Here is a 15,657-nt window from a genome sequence, read left to right as displayed (position 1 = left end):
TAAATCTATTTTATTCCAGATTCATGCATATAGGTAGTAATTCTTTAACCAGAAGATTAGAGAGAATTACCTGATGATTTCACCGTTGTACCTCTCCATGTACTACCATGGATCTTATACAGGACTAATTCTTGACCATACTGTCTAATGTAATTAATGAAACATGGTGAAAGATATGCACATTTGCTGCACTGTGGTTTACAAGTGTTTTTCATTCGGTATAGTAATATTAGTACTGTTTTTGGTGAAATTGCATTTGGTTTTCCTTACATAATTATTTATGCTTGTGTTTATAACAGGATGTAGATTCTAGATCCCTCAATTGTAGATGTTATTCACAGTTAGAGCACATATATGGTACATGTGTGGGATGGGCTTATTGGGGGCTTGGGAGAATGGAAGCTTATTTTCTTTTATCACTTTCTTGAAAAAGTTCCAGGCCAAGTTTGTGATAATTTTACTCATGAAAGAAAAACTATATGTTTCTAAATACTAACTTTCAGAAGGGTCAGGAAAAAATGGTTATACCCTTTACATTATTTTTGCAGTGAATTTGTTATTTGAGTGTTCTTCAGTTATTAGCATTTTTAGCCCATTAGCAGTGATAGCACTGTCCTAAATAACTATAACAGACTTTGTAAGAACCAGACCTCTTGACCTAAAGGTCCCCTTGTCCCAATACTTTCTGAACTCCTCAGACAAATGATAGCACATAGAAATGTTTATTTTGCCAAGGATGCTCTTCCTTTCTGTCTGGCACTTTCATCTCCCAAGTGATGTTAATTTTTAAGAAGCAGTTTGTTTTCCAACCTTCATATACTGTTTTGTGAATTGTACTATAATAGTTACTTAGTAAATATATGCTTAATAAATATTTGGCACTGATATTCAACCAAATATTTGTTGAATTAAAAATATCATGTTAATGTTTCCATTTCCATTACATAATACTAATAAAACGATAATTCTGGTCAGTGGGTGTGACTGCTAGATATTCTTTGAAAATTCTGTGATTGGGCAAAGTTCAACTAATTCACGGTTCTCAGCCTGCCTAGCTATAGGACTCATCTGGGAAGCTTCTAATACTTACAGACTCCAAGGATCCACCCCAGACCTGCCAGTCACAATCTCTGGGTAATTTGGAACATCAGATAAGTCAGAGAAACCTGAAACTAGGGAGTCTGACCTAGGAAGTTGGCCAATGTGTATTTGTATATTGATATTTATGGGTCTGGATTGAGTTAGTAGCGTTCATTTATTTCTAATGCTGGTCAACTAAAATATCAGAAGAGAAAATTGCTCTGATATGTTCTCTAAATTTCAGCTTCTATGAGACTTCATTGAAGTAATTTTTAAATTATCGTAATTCGTAAAGATAAAATTATTATTCCCATATGTGAAACTCTCTGCTAATGTTTTTCATATGTTTATTGATCATTAGTATAGAGAGGTGAAATAATTTGCTCCAGGGCCAAATCAGTAACAAGCAGGAAAACCTGACTTTGAACCTAAAAAGTTGGATTTCAGAATTTTTACAATTAACCCCTGGAATATATTGCCTGTAGCCACCAAAAACTAATGTGTTAGGCACTAATATACTAAGCACTTAATATACTTTTTTTTTCATGTTAAAATATTTTTTTAAATTTTTCTTTCTTTATTTATTTAATAAATTTATTTATTTTAGTTGGGGGCTAATTAATTTACAATATTGTAGTGGTTTTTGCCATACATTGACATGAATCAGCCTTAATATACTTTTAAAGTCACTTACCAATCCTTTTTATAAGGTTAAGAAAGGGAAGTTTAGAGAGATTAAGTAATTTGCCCAGAGTTACCCTGCTAGTAAGTGGTAGAACCAGTGTGGTTTGAAGTTTGGTTGGCTCAACTCCAAAACTCTGTGCTTTTAACTACTACCCTATGTGCAAGAATGACAGGTTTGAATATGCTATCTTGTTATCTCTTCAGTATACTGTACAAATAATGGTAGTTACTCAGGGCTTTTTGGAAGGTAATTGTGTAACACTTTAATGTCTACATTAAGTAATGCTCTAATATGATTAAGTAATATTGACAATGAAAAGGGTCGACATTGAATTTTAGAAGAAAATCCATGATATATTATAGAGTTCCTTGTCCCAAAAATATTTTTAAAGAATAATTTGGTTCCTCTGTTACTAGCTGAAAGTAGAGTGCTGGATTAACATACTTTTAGAGAGTCAGACAGGACTGAAGCAACTGAGCACGCAGATTCTTAACGCTATGTGTTTTAATGTTGTGCCTGCGTGCTTAGTCATGTCTTACTCTTCGTGACCCCACGGACTGTAATCTGCCAGGCTCCTGTGTCCGTGAAACTTTTCAGGCAGGAATGCTGGAGTGGGTTGCCATTCCCTTCTCTAGGGGTTCTTCCCGACCCAGGGATTGAACCCATGTGTCTTGTGTCTCCTGCACTGGCAGGCAGATTCTTTACCACTGGTGTCACCTGGGAAGCTGTTTTAATGTTAAAGGATGGAATCGTTGGTGGAAAATTATGTATTTGTGAACACTGGGAAGATGTTACACTTAATTTCCTTCATTTGATCATTAAATATTTTACACATGTGCATTTTGTCATAAATAAATGTTTTTCTCTAATTTGAAATAATTTACAAATTTAAGTATTTTTTAAAGATTTAGTAAATCTTTAAATTATTAGGACAAGGAAGTCTGGCGTGCAGTCCATGGGGTCGCAAAGAGTCAGATACGACTGAGCAACTGAACAACGACAACAAAGGATTTAATTTGAACTGCTTCTCTTTTCCCCTCTTTTTTGTTCCAAAATGAAGGTGAAGCGTTAATTGGTTTTAATGGCTCCTACTGCCATCTCTCTGTCTACGACTTGTAAGGAAAGGGGGAGAATTGAAGAAGAACTTGTGAAATTTGTATGTGGAGGTGAGAAAGTTTAATGTGTTTGTGAACCAGCACACTTCTAGGTAGTACTATTGCAGTGTAATAAATATTGAAATCCAATTTTTACTTTTAGCCCTCACCCTTAAAATGTAATAGTTAACATTCAAAGAGGAATTTTCTAAAGAAGCATGATAACTAAACTGTACCTGGAAAATATCAGCACCTGATAAACTAGGAAATAAGAGTGTCTTGTTCAAACATGCTTATAAAACCAGAGAATAGACCTTTTTTTAAGAGCAAAGGCATGCTAATTTGGGTTCACAACCAGAATGGAGTAGTCTGGGTTGTGCAATTTGCTGTTGCACTTCAGCAGAAGACTATAGCTGCCTGAGCGATGTATCTGGCTGTTTATACTCTCTCTTTCCCAATAAAAATGATTCCCACCAGCAGGGGCTAATTCATCCAAAACACTCTCCCAGTAACTCTGTGACTTTGATTTAACAAGTAACTGTCTAGATACTTGTTCTTATATGGCAAAAAAAATTTATTGGGGTTTTGGAATACGTAAAGAAGACTTTTATCATTTTAAAGCTTAAGGCAGCAAATCTTTAAAAATTTTGTTATTCCTTCCACTTTTTAGCAGGCCAAAATATACAAATAGCTCATATAGCTAAATATTAAAAAAACAAACAACCTAATCAAAAAAATGGGCAGAAGATCCAAATAGACATTTTTAAACTTTTACCAAGGGTCAAAGAATAATATAATGAGCCCCATTCTGTGTTAGAAAGAAAAGTGTGCCTTTGTTAGCATTAGCTTCTATAAAATCAGTACACGTTCAGAGGGAAAATAGAAAATGCAGAGAAAATCTGTTGATTTTGCTTCCCCACTTTCCACTTATTTGTCACCCTCTCTAATCATGATGGTGTGATCACTTACCTAGAGCCAGACATTCTGGAATGTGAAGTCAAGTGGGCCTTAGGAAGCATCACTATGAACAAAGCTAGTGGAGGGGATGGAATTCCAGTTGAGCATTTAAAGTCCTAAAAGATGATGCTGTGAAAGTGCTGCACTCAATATGTCAGCAAACTTGGAAATCTCAGCAGTGGCCACAAGACTGGAAAAGATCAGTTTTCATTCCAATCCCAAAGAAAGACAATGCCAAAGAATGCTCAAAAGAATGCACAGTTGCACTCATCTCACATGCTAGCAAAGTAATACTCAAAATTCTCCAAGCCAGGCTTCAACAGTATGTGAACTATGAAATTCCAGATGTTCAAGCTGGATTTAGAAAAGACAGAGGAACCAGAGATCAAATTGCCAACATCCGTTGGATCATCGAAAAAGCAAGAGAATTCCAGACTCCAAAACCTCTACTTCTGCTTTATTGACTATGCCAAAGACTTTGACTGTGTGGATCACAACAAACTGAAGAAAATTCTTCAAGAGATGGGAATACCAGACCACCAGACTTGCCTCTTGAGAAATCTGTATGCAGCTCAGGAAGCAACAGTTAGACCTGGACATGGAACAACAGACTGGTTTCCAATTGGGAAAGGAGTATGTCAAGGCTGTATATTGTCACTCTGCTTGTTTAACTTATATGTAGAGTACATCATGACAAATGCCGGACTGGAGGAAGCACAAGCTGGAATCAAGATTGCCGGGAGAAATATCAATAACCTCAGATATGCAGACGACACCACCCTTATGGCAGAAAATGAAGAACTAAAGAACCTCTTGATGAAAGTGAAAGAGGAGAGTGAAAATGTTGGCTTAAAACTCAACATTCAGAAAACTAAGATCGTGGCATCTGGTCCCATCACTTCATGGCAAATAGATGGGGAAACAATGGAAACAGTGACAGACTTTATTTTGGGGGGCTCCAAAATCACTGCAGATGGTGATTGCAGACATGAAATTAAAAGATGCTTGTTCCTTGGAAGAAAAGCTATGACCAACCTAGACAGCATATTAAAAAGCAGAGACATTACTTTGCCAACAAAGGTCTGTCTAGTCAAAGCTATGGCTTTTCTATTAGTCATGTATGGATGTGAGTTGGACTCTAAAGAAATCTAAGTGCCAAAGAATTGATGCTTTTGAACTGTGGTGTTGGAGAAGACTCTTGAGAGTCCCTTGGACTGCAAGAAGATCCAACCAGTCCATCCTAAAGGAGATCAGTCCTGGGTGTTCATTGGAAGGACTGATGTTGAAGCTGAAACTCCAGTACTTTGGCCACCTGATGTGAAGAGCTGAGTCGTTGGAAAAGACCCTGATGGTGGAAAAGATTGACGGCAGGAGGAGAAGGGGACAACAGAGGATGAGATGATTGGATGGCATCACCAACTCAATGGACATGGGTTTGGGTGGACTCCGGGAGTTGGTGATGGACACGGAGGCCTGGCATGCTCCAGTCCATGGGGTTGCAAAGAGTTTGACGTGACTGACTGACTGAACTGAACTTCCAACGTCACTTCTAATATTAGACACCGAGAAAGTATTTCTTCCATCATCAAAGGTGAAAATAAAACATACTGATTATTTACTAAGAGCCTGGTATAAGTTGAATGCCTAAATTGAAATATATAATTTATTCTTTACAATTAGAGAAGCACTATTATTATCCTATTTTATAGAAGGTGAAACTGAGGCTTAGAAAGGATGGGTAAATTGCTCAAGGCCAAACCCCAAATAGGTTGTAGAAACTGGATTCAAATCCAGATTTGTCTAATTTAAAGACAATGCTCTTTATCATCATCTCAAATACCAATTGTACATAGAATTTAATAGAGTGTTCTTGTATGTTTAGTTTTACGCATTTGGAGTCAGCATATCCCAATGAAGAGAGCAATGTAGAAGACAGGAGTTCAAGAGTTAAGATCCTTGCAGCTACATTTGTAATTAAGTTGTTTTTTGGAATTCTAATTCTGCCATTTATGTTGTGTGACATTATGTGAGTTGCAGAATCTGTTTGAACTTCAGTTTCTTTTGTGAATTGGAAAACAAAGGAGATAATTAATGTGGAATACTTCGTGAATGGTCTGAGTAGTTATCATGAAGTCAGTGTTGATACTCTTGTGTGTGTAGAATGGTTTATAGTTTGCAAAGAGCTTTCAGAAAGGTTGTCTCAGATGATACTAGTGATACATCCCTTTGAAGTTCATTCATTCTTTTACTCCTTTATCAAACAAATATATTTTTGAGAGTCTATTAAATGCCAGGCATTGTTCTATATGTTGGGGTAATTTAGCAGTGAGGCGGCAGGAGAAAAAAATTCCTTGCTTTCATGGAATTTGCATTTTAATGAGGAATATGGATGATAACACATAAGTAAAATATTCAGTATATTTGCTACCCCATGGACTATAGCCCACCAGGCTCCTCTGTCGATGAGGATTCTCCAGGCAAGAATATTGGAGTATGCCCTCCTCCAGGGCATCTTCCCAACCCAGGGATCGAACCCAGGTCTCCCGCATTGTAGGCAGATTCTTTACTGTCTGAGCCACCAGGGAAGCCCCCATATTACATAACAGTAACAAGAATAAAGGTAACATTTAGCTCCTATATGTTGAATACTATAAGCCATGCACTCTTCAGTAGTTAGAAGCATATTTTGATTCATAGATGTGTTTTTCCATTATGGACTTCTTAAAAACTGTAAATAAGTTATAGTTCAACTGAAAACTTTTTTTCCAAATTTTATTTTGTTTAAAACAATGAAAGGATTGATTTTTATATTTAATTGTTATTACACATCGTTAAAACTTATGAACGTTCTTCTAGGTAGCTCTAAGATTTTGTGACATATTGGCTAAAATTATGAAATTAAATGTAGATCTCTAATATCTGTTTCTATTTCATAAGTCTGGTAAGTATACTCTGAATAAGACATTTCAGTAATTCAAAGATTATTTTTAACATAATTATTTAAAAACCATTAAATGATCTTGGCATCTCTTTTCTTTTGTAGATAAGTTAGTTATACTCATGGGTTTTATGCCTCAAATTCAACTCCAAGCCTGGTGAAAATTCTCAGTGATCTGGCATTTCCATCCTGGGTCTTAGAAGACACAAAAGAATCATGAGAAGGTGTTAGTGTGAACTTAGACATAAATATTTGTCTGCCAACTCTGAGTTTAAATTTATCGAAAGCTGCAAGAAAGACAAGTGTTAATCTCAGGATAGTTTCCAGCTGTTATCGACCACCAAAAGTCATCATTAAGTATCTGTAAACCTTGGGACACAAATTCACATTTGCAGCATTGAAATGGTTTGAGATTTAATCCTAAAAAAGTCTTCTAATTGTTACCCCAGTAAAAGGAAATAATTTTTTTATGAACTCAAAAGTCAGTTTTAAAGTTATTGAAGAAACATTTCTGCTATTTAAAGAGAGTGGTTAAGAGCTCAAGCTTCTGGAGCAGACAGGATCCTTCTTCTACCACTTGCTAACTATGTAACTTTAGGAGGGATTCTGTTACAGCTCCAGCATATACCTGCATCTCTCCCCTCTCCTCACTATCACCATTCGGTTCCATATTACTCATTCTCCAGAGTGGCTAGTAACTTTATTATAACTGAAATCTGATAGTCTGATCCCCACATATCTGTCTTCCTTCTCCTCCACCCGAGACTCCCGTTACCAACCCTCCAATGCCGTTCTCTTACACTTGAATGAGGTCTGAACTTTTTATCATGGCCTCTGCCTACCAGACCCTTCAGGAACTCAACCAGGTCTGCTTCCCTGCTGTCACCTCTGTCTTGCTCACTGAGCCTGAGCCCCCTGACTTTTTTTTTTCAATCCCTAAATTCACTAAACTACTCTGAACACTACCTCATTCTTTGTGTGGTTGACTCTTTACCCCTTAGGTCTTATCCCTTACCACCCAATCTAAACAGGTTTTCCTATTATACTCATTCAGGCACCATGTTTTCTCTTTCATGGCATGTATAAAATCATGTCATGATTTTTTATTTTATGTTCATTTGGTTCTTGATTAATACCTGAATTCCTGCCTCCTCCAGTTATAATCCCCATGTCTTTTTAGTTCATTGCTGTATACTCAGACCCAGGCACAATAAATCATCATTAATGTTGAATGACTAAAATACCTAATGCCATAAACTTTCAAAGCATTAATTTTCTCATCTGATAAATACAATACAGTGCCTTCTTCTGCTCTCCTTTTCTGTTTGTGTCTCTTTCCATCTGAGGGTTTGACCTCCTCTGTGGCCCAGCTCCTAACTGCTTCCTCTGAGCCCATTGCAGCCCTTTACTTTTGGATTCCAACTTCCCATGCTACCTGTTAAGTTACTGTGTGGAGTAAACAAGATTAAAGTATTTAAAATAGCACTATGCTTAACCAAATCTCAGCATAGGGCAGTATCTACAGCAATGGTATGATCACCAAACATTCATTAAGAGCACTGTATGTGTGAGACATTACTAATGTTTGTAAAACATACTTTTAAAAGATAGCTTTTGTTAGACTTTTGCTTTACCTTATCTTTACTGTTTTATTACTATTAGCATTGGTCTTCACATCTCAGAAATTAAAATGTAGAATTTTAATTTCAGCAGTGATTCCATGCTTTTAAATGGAACCTTGATATAAATTAGCCTCAGCTTTGTAATGCCACACTTATCAGAGCCATGATGTACATTCACAAGAGTAATTACTTTGGGTAGTCATTTCCTAGACTGCACTCCCCACCCCTCAACCAGCTGGCACTGAGAAAGAAGCACTGCTTTTGTGTGTGCACACAGTGAGTCTGTAAAATCCCATTATCCCCAACTTCCACATGCTTCCACTTCCACATGCTTCCTTTTGAAGTCTCTTAAAAGTTAAAAAAAAAAAAAAAACACCTTTCAAGACAGCCCTAAAATTAATTTCTAATCTCATTTCACCCATATAGTATAAAAATGAGATGATGGGTAGGAAGTGGGAGGGCTCTAGAATGTGATTTGCTTACCCCTGGAATTCTATGATATTTGTGGGAAAGCCTGGTAAAGTTTGCATGAGTGGGTAGACATACTTCTTCAAAAATACTCTGAGATAAAGTTAGATTTAAATCTATTTTGATGTCCAGAGAATAGAGAAATGTCTAGTTCTTTTTCTTTTGTCTGTTCAGAATGTCTATAGTAGTTTTCGCTGACTTCTCAAGACCAGCATCCTTTTAAAATCTGATCTTCTGTTAGAATTCTTCTCTGCTCTCCTTTTCTGCTTTGTGTCACTTTCCACCCGAAGTTTGACCTCCTCTCTGGCCCAGCTCCTAACTGCTTCCTCTGAGCCCACTGTTCTCCTTTACTTTTGGATTCCACCTTCCCATGCTACTCTGCTTCTCTTAGCATTCTTTCTACCACCTTGAATTAATTGACATCTTTTCCCTAAGAATGACACCTTCCCTGTTACCTGTTCCATCTCTTACTGTCACTGTTTGATGAAACTGGAAGAGAGGGGTATGGAATAGAGATGGTTTCAGAACAGTTTTCCTGTCCCTGAAAGGCCTTTTCTTGACTGTGTTTTTTTCCACCACTATTCAAAGTCCTTTCTTTTGAAGTTCTTATTTTACATCAACATCATCTAATTCCATCATTGTCTCCTTCTTCATCGCTAGGCTATTTCCCCATCTTCCTTAAGGCTTGTTTTAAAAGCCTTCCCTGCATACCAGTCCTTTCCATCTCTGAGTGGTTGTTTCCTCCCTGCTGGTGACTCTTCCAAAATTGCAGCTTCTCAGTCACAGCCTTTAACTTCCATCATCTTAGAGGCACAGCCCCAACTTGGACCATACCTCTTGTGCATCTCAGTTTTCTTTACTCCTGTTAAATAGGCTCTCTGTCCTCATTGTATGTTCCAACTCTATATCCCATCTCATTCCTGAGGTCGGTAAAATCTTCCTGTTATTCACTTCCTTTTTATCTCTCTTGATTGATGAAGATCCCTTTACCTCTAAACTTCTTAAAGAGTAGATTTAATCATTATTTCTGTTTTCTTTATCTCTCATTATCCTGCCAACATCACAGAGGCTTTTTGCCTCCTTACTTTGCTGACACTGCTTGAGGATCCCTGATGGTCTGCTTTTTTTCATATTCAATTTCCTCTTCCAATTGTATATTCCTGACTGCCTTTTGGACATCCTCCTTTTTAAAAATGTTTCTAGCTCCTTGATTTCATTATACTCAATATTTTCTCATGATGATTTTCCCCCTTTGTAACTCATCTTTTTTGTTTTCGTACACCTCTTTCCTCTTCTGTCCCTACAAAGGGCAGGTGTTCCTTTGTCTTTTCTCTCCTTGCTTGCTTTCTGTTGGTGATCTCACTCATCCTCTTAACTTTGGTAATCAGCTGTTAGGCATGGATCCCCTTCCTTGATGCTGAGGATCCGTCCCCACACCCTCATTTCCAGCTTCCTGGTAGGCATTTCCAGAGAAATAACATAAAAGCACTTTAAACCTAAGGTGATTACTATTTATTGTCTAAATAGGGACACTATCAAAGGCAAAGATGGAACTATTCACAAGCAGCCAGTTAAATCTGTATTGTGCATGTGGTCACCTATTCAAACTCATTCCTGTTATTTTCATCAGTATCAATTGCTTACCAGCATTTAATTACTCAGCTGAAAATTATCTTCAGGTTCAGTTTTTATTCTTTCTTCAGTTTCCAGTTCCTGTAAGTTCTCCCTTTCCTGTGTCTTTTGAATTGCACCTTATTTCAAGACCCCATTTCACTGTTCAGGCTCTTACTTCCTCTCACCTGGAATATTGCATTGATGTCTAACTTGTACTCCCAGTTTCTCCTTTTTTTTTTTTTTATCCTTCATGTGATATTTATATCTACAAAATGTTCCTAAAGTACGTTGATATTTTTATGCACTGCTTAACAACCATTGTCAGAGAATGTCATGAAGATGTCTCGGCTTGGAATTTAGCACACTTAACATAGTTTAACAACATAAAACTTGTTCAGATTCATTTCCTTCATGGACTGTGTGTTTCAGCTGGACTATCAGCTTTTACCCAAACAACTCCTTAATCAGTGGTCCTCAACCTCCGCAGAAACACCTTTGAAATGAAAAGTATATATAAATACTCAAACTTAACCTGAGAGATTTAAATTTAGTAGGTCTGTATTGAGGCCTGGTTAAATTAATAACATCTATTTCTGCTTTATTGACTATGCCAAAGCCTTTGACTGTGTGGATCACAATAAACTGTGGAAAATTCTGAAAGAGATGGGAATACCAGACCATCTGACCTGTCTCTTGAGAAACCTGTATGCAGGTCAGGAAGCAACAGTTAGAACTGGACATGGAACAACAGACTAGTTCCAAATAGGAAAAGGAGTACATCAAGGCGGTATATTGTCACCCTGCTTATTTAACTTATATGCAGAGTACATCATGAGAAACGCTGGGCTGGAAGAAGCACAAGCTGGAATCAAGATTGCCAGGAGAAATATCAATAACCTCAGATGACACCACCCTTGTGGCAGAAAGTGAAGAACTAAAGAGCCTCTTGATGAAGGTGAAAGAGGAGAGTGAAAAAGTTGGCTTAAAGCTCAACGTTCAGAAAACTAAGATCATGGCATCTGGTCCCATCACTTCATGAGAAATAGATGGGGAAACAGTGGAAACAGTGTCAGACTTTATTTTTTTGGGCTCCAGAATCACTGCTGATGGTGATTGCAGCCATGAAATTAAAAGACGCTTACTCCTTGAAAGGAAGGTTATGGCCAACCTAGATAGCATCTTTAAAAGCAGAGACGTTACTTTGCCAACAAAAGTCTGTCTAGTCAAGGCTATGGTTTTTCCAGTGGTCATGTATGGATGTGAGAGTTGGACGATGAAGAAAGCTGAGCGCTGAAGAATTGATGCTTTTGAACTGTGGTGTTGGAGAAGACTCTTGAGAGTCCCTTGGACTGCAAGGAGATCCAATCAATCCATCCTAAAAGAGATCAATCCTGGGTGTTCATTGGAAGGTCTTATGTTGAAGCTGAAACTCCAATACTTTGGCCACCCCATGCGAAGGGTTGACTCATTGGAGAAGACCCTAATGCTGGGTAGGATTGGGGGCGGGAGGAGAAGGGGACGACAGAGGATGAGATGGTTGGATGGCATCACCGACTCGATGGACATGGGTTTGGGTAGACTCCGGGAGTTGGTGATGGACAGAGAGGCCTGGTGTGCTGCAATTCATGGGGTCGCAAAGAGTCGGACACGACTGAGCGACTGAACTGAACTGAACTAAATTAATAAAGAGCCTCCCCAAGTGATTCTGACCAAAGCCAGCATTGAGAAGCACTGCCTCTGTTTTTCAGCCTCTGTGACTTTGTTCACCACTTTCTCTCCATAACCAATATCTGTTTTTCTTGATTTCTCCTTAAATACTTTCCTATCTTCCAATACCAGCCCTAATTTTACCTCCTTCATGAGGTCTTCTTTGATCCATCCAGATAGGTGTAATTGTTTTGTCTGTACTGCAGTCACAGTAAACTTTCACTGGATTATTTGTTGTCTTAGGATCTCTAGACAGCACACTTCTTGAAGGCAAGGATCCTACTATTTTGTAATATACAAGCCACTGAGTAAGGTTATTGGCTGTTGAGAGTTTTTTTACAGAGACGTTGAAGTTCTTAAGAAAGTGATTGATAACCATGAGTTATTATTTGCTAATTTAACCCAAAATCCCAAAGCATAAAGTGCAATAGTTTTAATTCCAACCCTATGCTAAATTAAGATTTGCTAATCATGCTAAGAAGGAGAAAGGAATAGAATTTTAAATGCCACTACTGTTTTCAGGGACACATGCACTAATCTTAAAATTCAGTAGTGGATTGGTTCCCTTTTAACACCCACTTTTCAGGTGCTTTACAGCATGTGGGTCTCTTTGGATTCCTCCTGAAAACTGTCATGTTGGCATGTAGCTATAAAATGTGCTTTACTCAGAAAATGTGGTGAGTAAAACTGACTTTTTTACTAGTTCCTTTGGCACAGGGGAATACTTTAATAAACAGACCTCACTGAAAGATAGAGCAATGTTGTTTTTAATAGGGAATGAGAGTGTAAGTGTAGGTTTTTAATGCAGTTACAAGTACTTGCATCCAAAAACAAAGTTTTGATTTTTGTCAAACATTCAGCAGGCGAGTGATTTTTCCTTCATTTTTTTTTTTTTTGTAGCTTCCCCCATTGTATTCTTGTTAACTGTGTATGGTGTATATTCAGAATTTTTTTCCTACATTTTTCTTTGTTAGTTCCTGATCAATAAAAATTGTGAACATTCAGAATAGATGCATATGTTTCTATTATATAGTGTCCTTTAGGTGGAGATTTGTATTTATTGAAATAGATATATATATTTCAACAAAGTAGTTGTATTTCATAGTGAGCTTAGGTACAAGAATAAACTGTTACCCTTTCAATGTTTTCTTTACTTGCTAGTGTAAAACGTACTTCTGATTTATCCCAGGTAAAATAATCAAAGCACATATATTCAGCCCAGTTCAGTTGCTTAGTCATGTCCGATTCTTTGTGACCCTCCTGGACTGAAGCACGCCAGGCTTTCCTGTCCATCACCAACTCCTGGAGCTTGCTCAAACTAATGTCCAGTGAGTCGGTGATGCCATCCATCTCATCCTCTGTCATCCTCTTTTCCTCCTGCTACTGCTGCTAAGTCACTTCAGTCGTGTCCGACTCTGTGCGACCCCATTAGATGGCAGCCCACCAGGCTCCCCTGTCCCTGGGATTCTCCAGGCAAGAACACTGGAGTGGGTTGCTATTTCCTTCTCCAACGCATGAAAGTGAAAAGTGAAAGTGAAAAGTGAAAGTGAAGTCGCTCAGTCGTGTCTGACCCTTAGCGACCCCATGGACTGCAGCCTACCAGGCTCCTCTGTCCGTAGGATTTTCCAAGCAAGAGTACTGGAGTGGGTTGCCATTTCCTTCTCCTACCTTCAATCTTTTCCAGCACTGGAGAAGGGAATGGCAAACCACTTCAGTATTCTTGCCTTGAGAACCCCATGAACAGTATGAAAAGGCAAAAAATGCATATATACATAGAACACATAAATTTTTCTGTACTCATGAAAGGTATACTAACTAGAACAGTTCTTGGCTTTTGGCTTTGTATAAACTCACAGGTTTATAGGGACTTTATGGAACCATTCAGCATTTCCCTGACTTCTGACAGAACTGTAGCTAGACTGCTCAAAACCCCTTAAAGCAAAATCAAACTTCCTTCAGATAATGTTCATTATATTCAATGTTAATCACATTTTCTTTGCTAGGTTATTCCTAGAAAACAGCTACCCTCCTTAATAGTAAGTCAAAGGAGAAAGTATTGAGAAACATTTGAAGATGGCAAATGAATATTGAATGAGGATTTACAGGCAGTTGGAGATAATTCTTAGCAGAGTAGTAGGAGCAGCGATATCTAGCAAACCACTGGGAACACATGGCTCACTTTGCTTGACCATAATGGTATATCTTATATTTTGTTGACCATTGTACAGTTTCCAAGCACTTTGTCTCATTTAGTCCTCACAACAATCCTGTGAGGTGGGTGGTATTAATAGTTCCGGTATATAGGCAGTATAGACAAGGGCACTAAGCTAAGGAGAGTAAGTAGTTTGTTTTTACTTACCTAGTTAAGTGGCAGATCTGAGATTTTGGATCCTCTGATGCCAACTCATACTACCAAAAAGCTATTTTAAAAAATAACGTTTTTCAAAAACCACCTTAAAGTGTCAGCCAGGACAACAGCAGAAACGACTGAAAGGTTACAAAAGCACTTCTTAAGTTTTCTGTAAGAGTATTCCAACAGACTGTTAGGATATTCGTTTATGCATGAAACACTGAGCCATTGAAGTAAAATGATACACAAGCTCAAGATACTGCTATTTTTTTATTTGTAGCCAACATTTATTTTTTTTGCCTAGAAAAATACATGGGGATACTTAGGACTACTGTGCTGGGCAATTTGCTACTTTAGTGATAGGAACATAATCTTGAAAAAGCAAACACGATTATTTTGTACTTTTTTTTTGTTTTATTCAGCAATAAGACCACAATTTTTCATATTTAAGGAAGTATGAAAAATTTGTCGAGTTTTAAAAGCTGAATACATGTAGCATTGGATCAAGGCACATACAAGACTGGCCAAAGGGCGTACAATGCACTTTGGTTTTTGTTGGGAAAAAAAAGAAGTTATGGCAATGGAAAAGTGATGAGGTTTTAAACAAGTAATAGCTCACAATTCAGTAGGAAGCTGTAAAAAAAAATGTTACAAGTTCATTACATAGTATCTGGAAAACTGTGACAGTAATGGGCAGTATTCTTGATCATTGTGAAAGTAAATTGAACGTTTATGTACAGTGTTAAAACATTTCACATAAACGATCTAAATTTGATTTCTAGTATTTATTTTTCTTTTAAATTCTCACTTATTTAAATTACTACTTTCTCTTCATTGTTGAGGGGAATTGCTTGTAGTTATACTACTCTTAAAATGTGTTTAAGCTTTTTATTAACTTCCTTTATGATAAAAACATTGTAAACACTAACATGTGTGTCTTTAAAGTTGACTTTTCAGAAATCAAGATAGTATAGGCGAAACCAAAATGGAATTCTGATTCTTGTGTTTGTCACGCTGTGCGAGTCTAAGTTTTCATGTTTTTTCCTAAGTACAAGTTTCCCCCACTTGGAAGCACACTTACGTTATTATTTTTGTGAAGTCCTTTATGATCAAAGCTTTGTTAACAATGGCATTAACAACAG

At 37.4% G+C, this 15,657-nt stretch overlaps 1 protein-coding gene across 2 annotated transcripts in view; it reads left to right on the top strand.

Annotated features, from left to right (window-relative positions):
* Positions 1 to 15,657, top strand: part of MACROD2 (mono-ADP ribosylhydrolase 2) — a 2,278,672-nt gene that overhangs the window by 360,334 nt on the left and 1,902,681 nt on the right. The gene's annotated exons all lie outside the window — the stretch shown is intronic.

This window comes from Giraffa tippelskirchi, chromosome 13, assembly GCF_054371585.1.
Source record: "Giraffa tippelskirchi isolate mGirTip1 chromosome 13, T2T-mGirTip1v1.2.pri, whole genome shotgun sequence".
NCBI classification, from domain to species: domain Eukaryota; kingdom Metazoa; phylum Chordata; class Mammalia; order Artiodactyla; family Giraffidae; genus Giraffa; species Giraffa tippelskirchi.
The sequence above is the reverse complement of the archived record's forward strand: the minus strand, read 5'-3'. Positions and strand labels throughout refer to the sequence as shown.